The sequence below is a fragment of the Phalacrocorax carbo genome, chromosome 5 (genome assembly GCF_963921805.1).
Source record: "Phalacrocorax carbo chromosome 5, bPhaCar2.1, whole genome shotgun sequence".
NCBI classification, from domain to species: Eukaryota; Metazoa; Chordata; class Aves; order Suliformes; family Phalacrocoracidae; genus Phalacrocorax; species Phalacrocorax carbo.
This window is the reverse complement of record NC_087517.1, coordinates 55,514,944-55,532,093: the sequence shown is the minus strand read 5'-3', so window position 1 is coordinate 55,532,093 and position 17,150 is coordinate 55,514,944. Positions and strand designations below refer to the sequence as shown.

Genomic DNA, 17,150 nt, shown 5'->3' with positions numbered 1-17,150 from the left:
CCATTGATCACGACCCTCTGAGTTCTGTTGTTGAGCCAGTTCTCTGTCCATCTCAATGTCCACTCATGCAACCCACACTTCCTTAGCTTTCCTGTGAGGATGTTTTGGGACACAGTGTCGAATGCTTTACTGAAGTCGAGTAATAAGTCTTAATTCATTAGACTTAACAGAGAACAGTGCTACAGAAAATCTTATTCAGAGATTACAAATTACAATATATCCATGTTTTCGAGATAATTTTATGAAAAGCATTACCTATAGCTCCAACCCTGCAAACATTTGTGAATATACCTAATTTGGAGAACACAAGTGATCCTGCTACCCTCAATATCCCATTGCCATGTGAACTTATCTAAGAAGAAACAGGCATCTGTCTACAAGAGATAAACAAAGTGGAGGTAATTAAGTTCCCAGTGCTAATATTTCCCTTGTCAAAAGACTCCAGGGCATGCTGTAGAAAGAGACACACAGAAATATCACAAGAAATGCTCTGGAATGGCAATCTGAAGTACTGATCTTTTCTGCTGTTGTCCACAATATTCATTCCCACAAACAAATACTCATAGACCATTTGCACAGAGATTTCACTAGATAACAAGCCTCAGACATGCATGATTCTGAAGAGTCACAATACCTACAAAGAAATAGGAAGCGTTATAAAAATAGAGCATTAGATGACCAATCCTGCAACATTCTAAGTGGCTTTAACTTCCTCAGCAGCTCCAGAAGCAGCCAAGTTCCACAACCAATGGAGTTCAACCCTGACTATGTGCTGTTCTTAAAAAACAAAGTACAAAGAACAGAACAGTATCACAAAACCAACAATGGTACCTCCAGAGCCTCCCAGGAGATCACCCCACTTTTTCAGAGTCAGAACCGTTAGAATAGCAACTACAATTGACTAAGAGTGGGCTGTTCACCTCAAACAATGAATAGCTGCAGCATTCTCACCAACAGGAACAAAACAGTCTAAAAGAAGATGGGAAGGAAAATGCACACCCTTTGAAGTCAAGAGACTAATAATGAGTAATAAGGTGATGTATTCCCCTGGAATATTACCCCCATCTTTCTCTAACCCCAAAAGAGACTGAGTTTAAGAGTGGGAGTAGGGAAGGCAATCACTATCGTCACAGAAGGCTATGCTGCCTGTTAATAGGAGGAGTTTAGGTTTGAAAATGAGAGAGGGGAGAAATAAGAGAACTTTTCTCCTTAGGAGCAAGAAGGGAACAACAACGAAGACAAGAAATAGCTCTTCATGGCCTTCTTTTCCCTGACATTAAAAAGGATGTTGATTGAAAGAAGCAGTATCCTCCCATTCATGCTTCACAGAATACAAGCTGTCCTATCTCAATGTAAAGGTACCATGAGTTTTCTCAGGTGGCCAGGTGGGAAAGAGCCATTGTTTCACTCTGAGTGAAAAGCTTTAAAATCAGGCACTCAGAAAACAGTTTTACATGTCAAGTTTGTGTCTACAGTGGAACAGTTCACTGCAGAGACTTGAATCCCTAGGGAATGGGGTGGCCTGGTTTTGATGAACACTGCTCTAACACAGCTCCAGTGGATTAGAGGAACTTTAAATAACTACCCTAGATTTTTAAATCAGACACATCAGCAGTTTGTAACATTTCAACTATCAGCTTCTGCCTGTGTGCATGCCCACGGAGTTTTGCGTTTGTTTGGTGGGGATTTTTTAATCTCTAGCAAAGTAAGCAAGCAAGAAGAGACAAGCACAAAAGGATTTAACACCCTCTTTCGTATTGTGTGACTTGTTAGGATGATTCTTCAAACCAGATGAACTTCTAGTAATCCACACTGCCACCCTTATATTGTCCCCATAGCCTGACCTTCTCCTCTGGCAGTTTTATTGTCAAATTTTCTTTTAAATTAGCTGCTTTGGCTCTAGTCAGCTGTGCCACTAGCAGGCACAAACTTGAAAGAAAACATCTGTGTACAGGCAAAGTCCTACAAAACAACCATTGGCTGTTACAAGGTCCAAAACCCAAGATGAGAAATGGCCAACTGATTTTCAGTTTGCTTACTATTGGGGGGCAGAAGGGACAAGTAAGAAGACATACTCCTAAAGGAGTTTCTGTAATTATATTTTGGGTGGATTGGTAAAGGTAAATTTTTAGAAAGTCTATAAAAATAAGATTTCCTATATTAATGATGCAGAGATCTTAGCAAAACTGACATAAAACACTGTCCCTGAATAGATCTTTGTCTTCACAATGTTTTGTATAATTTTTCTTTTAATTAAATGACTGAGTACAACCAAGAATGAATTACGTAAGGAAACCTCACCCCTCCTAGGGTTCCTATTCTGCATGAATCAGATACTAATACCATCTCATCGTCCAGATCTTTGTCCCAAAAGAGGAAACTTCTAACTATCGTGATTACTTTATTCTTACTACATACTGTGTTCTTCCTAATACTGGACAGAGAAGAAAGCAGACCTGAACGAAACAAGCTCTTAAATCCAGCAGGACATCCCCAAAACCTAAAGTGCATCCTCAGGGACAGATGTATATGCAGATCTCATCTGCAGATCTCAATCTCAGCTGTTTGGGATCCACACCGAATATACGTACCTACACTGAGAGGCAGTCTTTGCACTGAAGTTCAAATAGGAACTACAAAAAACAGAGGGAGTTGCACCTGAATTTCAATTACCATGCCACAAACTGGGCTTGAAATAGCTCCTTCTCCTCCTATACAAAAGAGGACTTTAAAAACAACACATGCATACAAAAAAAGCATGCAAACTTCCCTTCAAAATTTTCCTTGGGGTAGGAATGATTTGTTTGTCCTTCAGCGCCATTGAGACTGCACCTCACTTACCAACAAAAGCTTGCTCCACAGCCGCCGGAGACCAGCTCTGGGTCATGGTGCTCTGAGCAGGTACACCCAGTGCCAGCTGACAGCTGTTCCTGTTCACTGCACTTCCTCAGTTCTGTTGGTTTGGCCCTCTTTAGCTTTTGGTTCCAAGTTTCTCAAGGTAGCAGGTTAATCTTGCTACATTGTGATACTGCCCTCACAATCTGTCTTCCATGCATATAATTACATATCAAAAAAAAAGTATCCAAAATATATTGTCACAATGAAAACTGTTCTGGAGATCAACATCAACATAAGTCAAAATTAAACCAAACCAATATATATTCCTACTATATAGTAGGAATTAATCATAAGGTATGGATTTCAACAATATTTATAAAGAAAGCAATATTTTTCATCGGCTGTATTTAAAAAATCATTCACCTTTTATTTAAGGAAATTAAGCCACAGAGCAGCACATAAAAAATTGGAAAGAAAACTGATTTTTGTTAAGGAACACAACAAACATTACAGGATATCCGTTGTTAACCACACTCGTGTACATACTAGACCCAAGTGCTAAAACATAGGTGTCAGTCATGGTATTTTCAGAGCCCTCAAACATTCCGGCTAAGGCAGGTGAATGCTTACAAATACACAAAAATTAAAACCCTACATACTAGAAAATACCCCATTTCATGTACTTTAAGACGGAGACACAACTTCATGTTACAAAAGCACAGTCATTCCTAGCACTCAAAAACAGACAGCGTAACAAGTACATATGGCCAACTGAGATTTTTTCATCAGACTTGCATTGGATTGTTTTATGCCTCCTCACAACCGGAATAACTTAAAGAATTAAAGCCACCAGTCTGTCTAACAAATAAGTGGATACACTCTCCCAGCAGATCTCATTATAATTCCCAAGTGTCAAAGAAAAAGGGACAAGCCCTTTTACAAGACTGCAAATCTGGTACTCAAAATTCACAACTGTTGATGTGTCTCCTGTATCCTATACTATCTTACCTGAAATTCACCTGAAAAGTACCTCAAGGTAACCATGAAAAGAACAAGCCAGATAAGCTTTGCAGGGTTTTTTTTTCCCCGTTTGTTTTTTGTTTCTTAAGAAAAAAAGATCCAAAAGGTAATGTTTTTCAGAAGCATTCAACTGCCACTAAGCTCTTAAAAAGAATATTATCTATGGTCAAATAGTAAGATGCATTAGTGAACATTAAGCCTGAATAATTAATTACTAAACAGGAAATGTAATTCAAAGATTACGAAAAGAACTATTTAAGTCTTAAAATGCTACTAAGGTTAAACGAGATCTCTAGATCAATCCACGTACATGCACAGATCGTGTACACATAAGGAAACTTTCAAAAGCTGAGCTTAGTAATGCTTAGCTTAGTAAATGCATAGCTTTAAATGAAGTTATTTGAAAATGCAATAGCCATTTCTTCTGTACACATGTCCAAAGACCAACAAAACTAAGAGCAGAGTAAATATACATTGTGTTTGGCAATCAGCTGCCATACAGATTATCTCAACTATAATGTAATGATTGGTTTCAGCTTCCAGCTTTTTATTCTACGCAAAGTAAACTCAAAGCACTTCTACCTTCCTAAGTATTCAATCTGTTTGAGACCATGTTATGTCCGCTTTGCGCAGCTGCAAAAGTTCTGAAGTGCAAATTCTCACTATTTCACATCAATTCTTTACACTACTAGGGGTTTTGAGTTGCCAAAATGTCAATTAATCCTGTCATCGCTCCACTACATGCAACTACATCATGTGACGTATAACATTCAACACTCAGAACGAAAATGTCCTCTTTTTTCGGCTCTAGTGGTATGGGATATTGAAAACAGAACAAAAACCGCATTTACAGGTTTCCTGTATACAAGCATGATAAGAAGGTATTATTTCATAACACAAAAGGAAGCTACCACTGTCAAGTGTCCAGGTGAAAGCCTTTCAGCAGAAAAGGAACCCAGGTACGTCCCACACATCATAACCAGGAATAGGTTTTTTGTTGGTTTTTTTTCTTCCATTCCTGATAGGAATAGTATGGAATGCAGACAACCAAAGCCACCATCACACAAGTGCAATTACCTTTGCATGATCAGCTAAGCCTGTCTTCAAAATGGCTAGGCATCAGGGGTTTCCCTTTTAGCTTTTGCATTCTTTCATAAATTCAACTTAATCTACAGTTCTCAGCCTGATGTTCTTGGTATCCTTCACTGCTTAGTAGGGTCCATGTGTTGTCAGCGAGGTCTCATTAGGACTTTCTTCCCTATAACCTTCCACATACTTGCTAATGTGTCTGACCTTGTTCATGACATTTGCTAAATATATGGCCAGCCATAAACTGCAGGAATCCAACCACAGAAAGCAAACGGGGGAGGGGCAGGGGGCAAGGGGGGGAAGTAATGAATCCCTTATTTCACACACTAATGACCTGAACAAAATCTATGCCATAACCGTATTTTAAAGCTTCATTTTTTCTAAAAGCTTTTTAAAGATCGAAGTTCCTTCAAGTTACAACAGTCACGTTACTTAGATCCACAACAATCACTATTTCCAACAGCAAAAGAGAGGATATGGCACCAAAAAAAAGGAGAGAAATTCAATATAGCATAGTCCCTCTTCCCACACATGTGGTCTATGTTAGAAAAGCCCCACAGTGTAATGTTGAATGATGACTGGAGTCATTCTCCAAAGTACTCCATGACTAGAGGAACTATTAAATACATCTGGACAGGACTAAGCAAGCATCAAAGGAAGTCATGGCCAGGAAAACCTGTATAGACTAGACTTAGGCAGTGCATCTTCCCCTTCTACTGTGGGAGAGGCATTCTGTAGATGGCCACACACATAATATGAGCAGAAAATATCTGAAAAATTTGTCACAGCTGTTTTCCTCCAGTTTTACAATTCTTGCTGAAAAACACTCAGCATTTACCATAAGCTAAATTTAACAAAAATCCATTTAAATCCTGCTCGCCATAGACCATCTGAATCTGTTTGCCAATATACTCACAGTATAGCTTACAAGGAGGATTTCAAACAAATATTGTGATAAGTTTCTTTGCCCTTAACGCCAATCACTGATACTTCTATTTTACAATGAATAGCTTCAATCAAAATTAGTGACTGTTTAGCATCTTCCTGACACCTCTCTCTCCACATACAAAAGATGCGCATGCCATGCTATATTACAACTATTTACTGCAGCAACTGAAAAGTTACTAAGAACAAGGAGGGGCAAAAGAGGGACAGTGACCAAAGAAACAACTCAAATTACTCAAAAGATGTTGTTAGCAAGGTTCTGTGAAAAAACTTGGCATACAAACACTCTGAACACTTGATACTAACCCTTCAGAACGTACCTTCAGTTCACATTGAACCTAGTCTCCTCCTCAGCAACCAAACCATACAAAGAATTTCTTTGAGATTGTTACCAAAGTCATGTAGAAGTAACCCCCAGCGGGGAGCAGCAGAAATTGGAGCATAGAATCAGAAAGCCATATACAAACACATACACACTTTGTAAGTATAAAAATAAAGCCAAGGAACAATGCCAACTCATGAAGCCAGAGAAAATATCAATCCCTTCTAGCTATATACATCTATCTAGAACTCAAATCCATACCATTTTGAAATAAAATCCAGGATGTTTTAATGTTCAATGAACTAAATAATCATTAACTTGCTAACAAAAGCTGATACTGTAAAGCAAGAAAAAACCCAAGAGAATGTATAATCCAGAGCCAGGCAATAGGTTTTGTTTATTCAGTTATCAATAAAGGAATAACAAAATATATAAGAAACTTGTTCGTGTTGTAAGACAAAACTAAACAAGAGGCTCTGACACAGAGTAGGATGTAATAGCTTCCCGTTGTGCTGGAGAGCCATAAATCTGCTGTGCCTCAAGAGAGTACACACAGAAGAACCACCGTTTACCAGGACCAGTACTATTTAATATCTTCATCAATGACAGACAGTGGGATCGAGTGCACCCTCAGCAAGTTTGCAGATGACACCAAGCCGAGCGGTACAGTTGACACACCAGAAAGACAGGATGTCATCCAGAGAGATCAAGACAAGCTGGAGAGGTAGGCCTGTGAGAACCTCATGAGATTCAACAAGGCAAAGTCCAAGGTCCTGCACCTGGGTCAGGGCAACCCCCAATATCAAGACAGGCTGGGGGATGAAGAATTGAGAGGAGTCTGGCAGAGGAGGACTTGGGGGTACTGGTGAATGAAAAGCTGGACATGAGCCAACAACGTGCACTTGCAGCCCAGAAGGCCAACCATATCCTGAGCTGCATCAAAAGAAGTGTGGTCAGTAGGTCAAGGGAGGTGATTCTCACCCTCTACTCTGCTCTGGTGAGACCCCATCTGGAGTACTGCATCCAGCTCGGGGGCCTCCAGCACATGAAAGACATGGACAGTTGGAGCAGGTCCAGAGGAGGACCACAAAAATTATCTGAGTGCTAGAGCACCTCTCCTATGGAGGACAGGCTGAGAGAGTTAGGGTTGTTCAGCCTGGAAAAGAGAAGGCTCCAGGGAGACCTTATTACAGCCTTTCAGTACTTAAAGGGGGACTACAGGAAAGATGTGGGCAACCTCTTTGGCAAGGCCTATTGTGACAGGACAAGAGGTAATAGTTTTAAACTAAAGGAGGGTAGATTCAGACTGGATATAAGGAAGAAATTGTTTACTAGGAGGGTGGTGAAACACTGGAACAGGTTGCCCAGAGAGGTGGTAGATGCCCCATCCCTAGAAACATTCAAGGTCAGGTTGGACGGGGCACTGAGCAACCCACTCTAGTTGAAGATGTCCCTGCTTGCTGCAGGGGGATTTGACAAGCTGACCTTTAAATGTCCCTTCCAACCCAAACTATTCTATGATTCTGTGAAGTACTGAGATCTATCTTCTAACAGCAGATCTTCCCTGAGATTCAGTGGCAATTTGGCAGTTAAAAGAAGAGTCTTCTATAGTGGCCCTGGCAAGATCCCACACCCCCCATCTTTCCCAAAGACAAGCTGTTGTAGGATTTGGCTGCTTAAGTCTCATTTGCAGAAGCCTTCCATGAAGTCACTACTGCACTAATGCTTTTCATTCTTGGCTATTTTTCCTAAGTACCTATAAAAGACTGATGCCATGGAATTTCCTCAATTCAGGGTGGGTGAAAAAAATCAAGGTTTGTTCCCATCAGCAAAGAATAAAGAGTATTCAAAACAATTGTTCCTGTAGGCAAAGCAGACTTGAGGACCAAATTGCAACAACAGAAACCAGTCTCATTGGAGCAGAATTCTGTATTACTGAAAGAAACAGTTTAAGACTGTATGAGGAATCTGGACATCTGCTTTCAGAGCTCTCAAAAGGACAGGATTAACCTCAAGAGGACTTCCTTCTTGCTGTTTGAGGAGGGAATGTCCTCACTAGAAAGAGCTATCACAGGGCTGCCCAAACTGTAACACTTGAGAAAAAACAAAAATCTTAGTGTGCCAGTTCATTAGCTTTACTGTATCTTCCTCAAAGTTTTTGCATTAATGGGATGATTCATGACTGGAAAGTAACTTTCTGCCAAAAGACATTATTCCTTTCCTATAAATTAATTACCAAATTCAACTCTCTGCATTAATGTATTTACAGAAAATAAATAGTAGAATCCCACAAATTTCCAGGACACTTTATAGTTTATACACATGTATTTTGCAGAGCTTAAGTACTTACTTACCTATGTGTCTCTATGGAAAAATCTAAAATTAATCCAATTCAGAATGAGAACTCAACACACATAAGCTTAAGGTATGTTAAACATCTTGAACTGACTTAAACACTGGACTTCACACCTATAAATCTTACATGCACCCATACAATGTCAAGTCAATGCTCCATTTTATTCTCTCAGCTCTCCCAGCCCAGACACCTTTCAACTTTCAGAGCACTCACTGAGTGCAAACATGCCACAAATTTCATCCCAAAACCTTGAAGAGCTAGTACATCCCCTGTCCCCCAGCAGGCTGCCAGCCAGGAACAGAATGCCCGAGTAACATACTGCACAGTTCCCACCAACCCCTCCTTCAGCAGCTTGTACAAGCTTTGCTTAAAAATACTTATCATGAAACTTGAAACAGCAGTGAGGGATGGATTGGTGATGCAACAAGGAGCCAGCTTTGATGACAATACAGAAAATAAGGCAATTTCCACCTAGAACCTTTAATCCTTTTATTGCACACTGTTAATTACCCACAAAACCCATACTAATTTCTGCAAAGCTTTAATTTCTGAATTTTGGTCCCCAAGCTTGTACATTTCTTTCTCTCCCATTTCCATGCTCTACTCTTTGTAATCAAATTGAAGACCTTCAAGACAGGCCCCAAAGTTTTAAAATCTGCCAGCCAAAACCAGATGCATCTGAAATCTGTCTTTCAGTGTAACCAGAAGTTCCATTATCGCTCAGATTGTGAGATGTATATGTTGTAAACCACCCATATCACCAGTGTAAATCAGAAAGTGATGACAGCTGAACACACATGTAGTACATGCACTAAAAACTTATTCTCTCTCAAGCTTCACAGTTTTCAGGGTCCAAAGTTATTTTCCACTCACCCTAACTCGAGAGATTTTCATACTTAATAGACCTTCCCACTTGGGTCCTGTAAGTGCTCCTGAAAAGCCCTAGAACAAATACATAAAGTGCCACAAGGGCTTAATGCTGGCAACTTTTTGCTGTTAGATTCCATTCATGATCTCAGCTCAGCCTTCACTTTGTCTCTTATTCACTTTGCCATTTTTCTTTTTCATCTTAAGTTGAAGTCTCAGCATTGGAACAAACTATCAGCAGCAGAGGCAAACCTTCCACACTCTCAAAGCATCCTAGCAGAGCTGCCACGTCTGCCTGGACCCATATAAAAAGAATACTGGCCACCCCTCCCAGTATAAGTGCAAAGCAGGTGAGTACAGTGGTTCCAGTGGCAATCTAGTTTAGTCACTGGACTAAACCCAGTGTCTTTTAAAAAAAGAAGGGGGGGGGAACCTAACATCAGGTAAATGTCTTCTAGAGGCTATGTTTCTCTCAAACAAAAATTACTGGGCTTAACACTGGGGCATACAGGTAGAATTCAACAGCATACTTTGGAATAAGTCATATGATCTTCCCTGTGGCAGCTATTTCTGCTTTAAAATCTATGCATCTTCAGCTGACATTCTTTATTGCTTTCTCTTATAGTGCACAACAATGACAGTGTTTATTATGATAGCAAGGAACACACAGGAAGGCTCTGAAGCATTGCTTCATAACGTCAAAGTACAGCATTGTTAAGGAGGGGGTAAGAACAACCATGTGTGGCAAAACCATAGAACCAAGACCATAGAAAAGCAAGTCCATTTACCAGATTTTAGTTAGAGTATACTTAGCCCAAAGCAGACAGACAAAGGCTTTTCTTTCTTAAACACTCATTTTGCAGGTTCTGCTTCAAAGGGGTTTGGGGGCTCCTATCAATTCACAGTTTTTCATTTAACTAATTTCTAGTATTTTACCTGTTTTCCCAAAACCCAGCATCCTACCAAATGAAATACAGCTGCCTCACATTAAAAAGAATGTCAGGGGCTCAAGTTTCAAACTGTTTGACTGCCAGCTATAGCGGCTAAAAAGATAAGAGTCCCCATAAAACAGATGCCTTACTGGTATCACAGACAGCATTAAAAAAAAAAATAAATAAAAAAAAATCAGTATTTGTTGTCCTAGGGAGCCGCTGAAAAATTCAAGGCAAAGAAAGTATTCCTTCCAATATGAGGAAGGCTGCTGAGTCTTGATTCAAAAGAAAACTGGAAAGGACCTCTAGTGGGCTGACACTGCACTGCTCAGGTGCCAGAGAGCAATGTCCTTCCACTTCACCTCCCTGCAGTTACACCACATCTACTGCATCACTTACCAGCAAAGCCTGATAGTTTTACCTAGTGATTGGCATCAGAGAAGGCACATACAAGTGCAGTTACAGCAGGAAGCCTCCTTTTCAGGCCAGCTAATTAGAAAAATTCCCTCCATCTGCTCTCAGTGTTTGAAGGGACACATTTTCATTTGCTTCAGAAAAAAAAAAAAAACCCCAAAACAGGAAATGGGTTCTATTTTACCATGTAGGTCACTAACATGTCATGCCACTTCTGAGTGGTTTTATGTGGCCTAAATGACATGACGTCAATGGATGTTCAAAGATGCACAAATTCAGATGCACATTTGGAATGAGGAGGATTCAGAATTTACTCAGGCTATGCCAAGGCATTTTGTTCTTCCAAGACTTTTTAGCTGTAGGCAGTTTTGCATAGGCAGCAAAAACACCATTTTAATTGCATTTTTAAGGTAACTCCTTCTGGGTGAAAGAGCTTGGAATTCTTTATCTGAGCTCAAACAAGGCCTAATTTCATGTGACAGTACATGAAAAATAGATTAGTGAATGTATGCAGGAGAACACTTAGATAATAAAACAGGCCAGATTAAGAAAGCTTATTTATTAAGCATCCCAGTTAAAGAAAATAACTTGCTTTGAATTAAAGTCGATGATTCACCTCTAAAGTCTTTAAGAGACTTCTCTTGCTATATTTAGGTTTGCCTTCAAGTAAGATCAGTTCTATCATTTCTGAAAGTAGCCTGATTTACATCTTCAGTGTTATAAGCCACCACTTAGCTCTCTTTTAAATGATCTAAGCAATAACCTCTCTCAGCAGTTACCCTCACAGGGTTTGTATCAACCTGAGGAGGACCACAAATTAAATTTGACATGTTAAGCAGAGTGATGCAAGACAGCTGCCTGTTATTATTCAAAAATAATATCACCTATACTGCAGTGGTGCTCCTTCTGCCATTAAGCAGAGCACTGGAAAGGAAGCAAGCCATTTTACAGAGCGGTTGCCTGAAGAGAATAATACTTGCACTTGGAGTCCAAGGCCAGAAGAATGTATCTGGTCTGTCCTTCACATAAAACAATAACAGTACTGTCATAATTGAAAAGCAAGCCTGAAAGTCACTTGATACAAGCATTCATGCAGAAAATAACAACTAAGCCAAAGACATTAGCAAGTTCATATCATAGACCTAAGCAAAAACCAACCAGGGTCTCTCATCCTTAATCTTTTTGGGCCAACCATCATCAACTGGAACCATCACTAGTAGCAGAATAATATAACTTACTTTGAAGGTGCCACAAAGCCTAATAGGTTGTATCTTCATGGGAATCAGTAACCAAGGTAGAAAAAGAGGCAGTTTGCCATCTTGAAGGATTTTGTGAGTTATTTTACAGTAAGATTGTGTACAATGGAAATAGTCCAACAGAAACCTCTGTGATTTAAAAAAATAAAGAATTGGAGCTGATGAGGATCAGTTCAGGGTCAAATGAAAAACACAACATCCTATGAAAACACTCCGTAGAATCACTGGATCATTTAGGTTGGAAAAGACCCTGAAGATCACTGAGTCCAACTGTTAACACTGCCAAGTCCACCACTAAGCCATGGCCCTAAGCATCACATCTACACAGTTTTTAAACACCTCCAGGGATGGTCACTCAGCCACTTCCCCGGGCAGCCTGTTCCAGTCCTTGATAACCCTTTCAGTGAAGATTTTTTTTTTCCCAATGTCCAATCTAAACCTCCCCTGGTGCAACTTCAGGCTGTTTCCTCTTGTCCTAATGCTAGTTACTTGGGAGAAGAGAATGACACCCACCTCACTACGGCCTCCTTTCAGGTAGATGTAGAGAGTGTTAAGGTCTCCCCTCAGCCTCCTCTTCTCCAGGCTCAACAACCCCAGCTCCCTCAGCTGCTCCTCATCAGACTTGCTCTCCAGACCCTTCACCAGCTTTGTTGCCCTTCTCTGGACACGCTCCAGCACCTCAATGTCTTTCTTGTACTCGGGCCCAAAACTGCACACAGTACTCGAGGTGTGGCCTCACCAGTGCTGAGTACAGGGGGACAATCACTTCCCTGCTCCTGCTGGCCACACTATTCCTGATGCTGTTGGCCAGGATGCTGTTGGTTGTCTTGGCCACCTGGGCACACTGCTGGCTCATGCTCAGCCAGCTGTTGGCCAGCACCCCCAGGTCCTCCTCCACTGGGCAGCTTTCCAGCCACTCTTCCCCAAGCCTGTAGCGTTGCATGGGGTTGTTGTGACCCAAGTGCAAGACCCAGCACTTGGCCTTGTTAAACCTCTTACAATTGGCCTCGGCCCATCGATCCAGCCTGCCCAGGTCCCTCTGCAGAGCCCTCCTACCCTCGAGCAGATCAGCACTCCCACCCAACTTGGTATTGTCTGCAAACTGATGGAGGTTGCACTCGATCCCCTCGTCCAGATCATTGATAAAGATATTAAACAGAACTGGCCCCAACACTGAGCCCTGGGAAACACTGCTTGTGACTGGCCACTAACTGGAGTTAACTCTGTTCACCACAACTCTTTGGGCCCGGCCATCCAGCCTGTTTTTTACCCAGAGAACAGCACATCTGTCCAAGCTATGAACAGCCAGTTTCTCCAGGAGAATGCTGTGGGAAATGGTGTCAAAGTCTTTACTAAAGTCTAGGCAGACAACATCCACACCCTTTCCCTCATCCACTAAGCAGGTCACCTTGTCATAGAAGGAGATCAGTTTAGTCAAGCAGGACCTGCCTTTCATAAATCCATGATGACTGGGCCTGATCACCTGGTTGTCCTGTACATGCCACGTGATGGAACCCAAGATTATCTGCTCCATAATCTTCCCTAAACCTTAATGTCTTTAAGACAAGCAATTAATTTCTCAGGAATTTAATTCTTGATTCTAAACTGCTTTACGACAGAAACAACAGGAAATGAGAGTTGAACAAACTCTGAAGAGAAGTTACAGGAAACAGGACTATCAGCTGCTGAATGAGGTAGAATATAACACATGAAAGAGATGCGGGTATTAAAGTGATTTCAGGTGCAACTAAAATCAGTTGCAAGGACAGAGTGGGGAAGAAATTAAAAAAAAGTTGTGTATTTTGCTTTAGGTTACAATGCAAAATTTTGCCAATAGCATGAAGGAAAAACAAAGCAAGACTTTTCAAACAGGCTAGTTTAGATAAGAGGGAAAGCTTAATACAGAAGAAGAAAATATTTATGCTGTGCTCCTTTTTTCTAATAACAAAGTTGGTAACTTGCTTGGACTCACTAAGTGTCAAACCACTGCATCCATGAAACTGCCCACTACTCCTCCAGACTGTTGCTTTTAACAACATCACCATCTAATTTACTTTTCACTGCTCCATTAGTTCTGCAGTCAAGAACTGGCAGTTTGTAATTTTGAAATGGGATATGCAAGGCAATCCACTGGAGGGCAGGAAGAAAATAATAAATATTTTCATTTAATAAATTGCTTTAGTTTATAAAATAATATTTTAAGTAGTGTTTATTTCATCTTTATCTCATCCTTTTTAAATCTTCTGTTGTACATGTTTTATAGTTTGCATAACATATTACAGTAGTACGTGTCTATAATTTATAAATCAATAAATACACATATATTGGGGGTGAGTGCTCAAAAAGAAATTTTTTTCTGATAGGTGTCCACAATCAATAAACTTTGGAGACCACTGGTTTATGTGACTTCAGCACCAGGAAAGTCAAGCAGCATTTCCTCCTTTGCTAGAAGGAGGTAAAAATAATGAAGAACTGCATGCAGGGAAGTTTTCAAGTGGGCTGCATTTTTCAGTTACTTAGCTGCAAGTTTAATCACAGGCAGCGAGTGATTTTTCAGAAACACTTAAGTGCTTAGCTCACACTATGTCTAGTAGCTGAGCAACCCTTGAAAATTCCATGAGATTCTGGTTGGTATCTAGACACTGCCAAAGGCCATTCAAAATTTGATTCTGGATGATTTAGGTTCAGGTCCATTGACTTGTGAAGAGATTTAAAATTCTAAATACATAAAATTAAGTTTCAGCAATAACTCATGCCACTGCATTGCTTGGCCAGTTTTCTAATGCAGATGTAAAAGGTCAGCGTATTTTTATTTAAATTCCTTTCAGACATTAAAAAAAAATATCCCTGCTAGTCACTCAACATACTTGGGTCTTTATCTTTTTAAAATCACATACTAAAATATTCACTTCATTTCTGTAATGGCCAGGGATAAGTACAAACTAAGTGAAACATTAAGTTTACTAGAACTTAAGGGAAGTTCTACTTAGTAGGTATGCATTACTAAGAAAGTGAAGCAAGGCAAGTCATGTTGACAAGACTCTCTTTTTAAAAATTAGGTTATCCTAATACCTTTTTTCTACCACTTCTGTTCCAGTGAGAACAACACTGAGGACGACACTAAGAACTTTATTCAAGAAATATACATTTTGAGGTAAAATTCCCTTACTCCACCCAAGAAGTTTCCAAGCAGCATGTAGCACTGATTACAGCTCTGAAATTCTCAATATAGCATCCTCTAAAAATCAGAGTTTAATCATTTATTTTAAATAGCTAAGAGAGCTGCTGGAGTAATGCAGTTTTTTTATATGACATTTCTTATGTAGTTTGATGTCAGACAATGAATGCTATGGAACATAGCACTTCACTAATTTATTTTTCTAGTCATGCATCACACATCCCTCCAAATTCTAGCACCGAGAGTTCACAGTATGTGGTAATTAAAACAGACACTGTTCCCACACAGCAAGGGACGTTACTGTGTAACTGCTTCAGGATTTACAGCACCAGTTTAGCAGAACACTTAAGCACATGCTGACCTCTGGGCATGTGAGAACTCCATTTAAATAAAATTTCACATGCTGAAGGCTAAGCACTTCTTGAACCAGTACCCATAATTACAGAACCCAGCAAATATCAGTAACGGATCTGTGGCCCCTTCTGCAGTTTTCCTAACAAACAGGTTGTACCCTGACAGACCAATAGGCTCCTCAATATCAACATGACTCTAGCAAAAACACTTCCATCTGCTCTTTATTTCCACACCTGGCAGCTTATACAGGGTAAAAAACAGACATGCACGTATGCTACCCCTGCTAATACAACTCTGGCTGGTCTGTTTGTTCTATGGAAGAATGACTTACTCTTGTCAGTCTTTACCACACTGCACTGTGTGCAACAGAAGAAGCAAACAGCACAGACTCTTCACATGTCACCACCACAAAATAGTTTAAGATGTCTGCCCTACCTTTCCATCTCATATACCTTTCTCTCCTGCCTTTGTATTTCACAACAGAGCAACAATATAAATGCATTCAAGTGACCTTCATCAGATCAACTACCCTTTTATGCATGAATGTCATTACTACATAACCTTCCTCTGATCTCTAGCATCTAACCTTTCTAGAATGTAGACTCTAACCTTGCAGCCCTCTACATGTGGCAAGCCGTCACACTATCCTTACTGGAAAGGTTCCCAGGAAGGTACAGCTTCAATATAAAATATTCTTTCATTTCATCTTCCGGGGATGCTCTTCAAGTCTAATGATGCCTCTTTTTACCTATCTTTTCTAAATATTTTCTGGGTTTGACCACAAACACAAACATGCCAGCCAACTTATTTTAGTTTATTAGCTTTCTTAACACATTACTTTTATTTGTCCTTAAACACTTTACTAAAGAAGAGCAGCACAAAAAGTTAGGCTCACTCTTAAAGTACAGGAAGGTTAGTACAGTTGTGCAAAGCCATGTAATTTATTTCACTTACTGCAATGAGACCATGTGTCCTCAAATGGGATGGCAAAAGCAGAGGCTTCTCAGCTATGCCGGTTCTTAAGACCCTCAGCTAACACTCAGGTAACCTGGCAACGGCACATACCTATGCCTCCAGGCCTTTCAGACACACACTTGCTCAGGATTAACTGCCCCCCTCCCTGATTCCTATGCCTGAATCAGAGTTTTGACTATAGCTTCCTGCCAAATATAGTCACGTGTCTTGGAAGCTGCAGCCATATTGTTCCTACCTGTCTATTCTCTGCAGCAAGTTTTCCACCAAATTCTTTTTCTCCAGAGATTGTCATAACTCATCCAGCAGAATGACCTTTAGAAGCTCATATATATTCTGGTATACCAGTAACCTGATGATGCAGCAAGGCTGCAACCCTCTAGTGTGTACACGCAGGTGCTACTGCATTTATGAAGATGCTAGGCCCTCTGATCTATAAGCACAATAACACTTTAGGGACAGAAGCCAAAGGATGTCTGTCCTTATCATTTGCAAGAGACAATCACTGCTCAGGTGAAACTGCAAAACTCTGCATCCAACCAGTATCAATGAGAAAGAACACTGTTTGCATGCAACAAAGACAATTTACTGCTTTGGTGCCATATGT

The 17,150-nt window shown here is 40.3% G+C and overlaps 1 protein-coding gene across 8 annotated transcripts in view; it reads right to left on the bottom strand.

Annotated features, from left to right (window-relative positions):
• SERGEF (secretion regulating guanine nucleotide exchange factor) overlaps positions 1 to 17,150 on the bottom strand; it is a 165,574-nt gene that overhangs the window by 138,117 nt on the left and 10,307 nt on the right. The window lies entirely within an intron of this gene.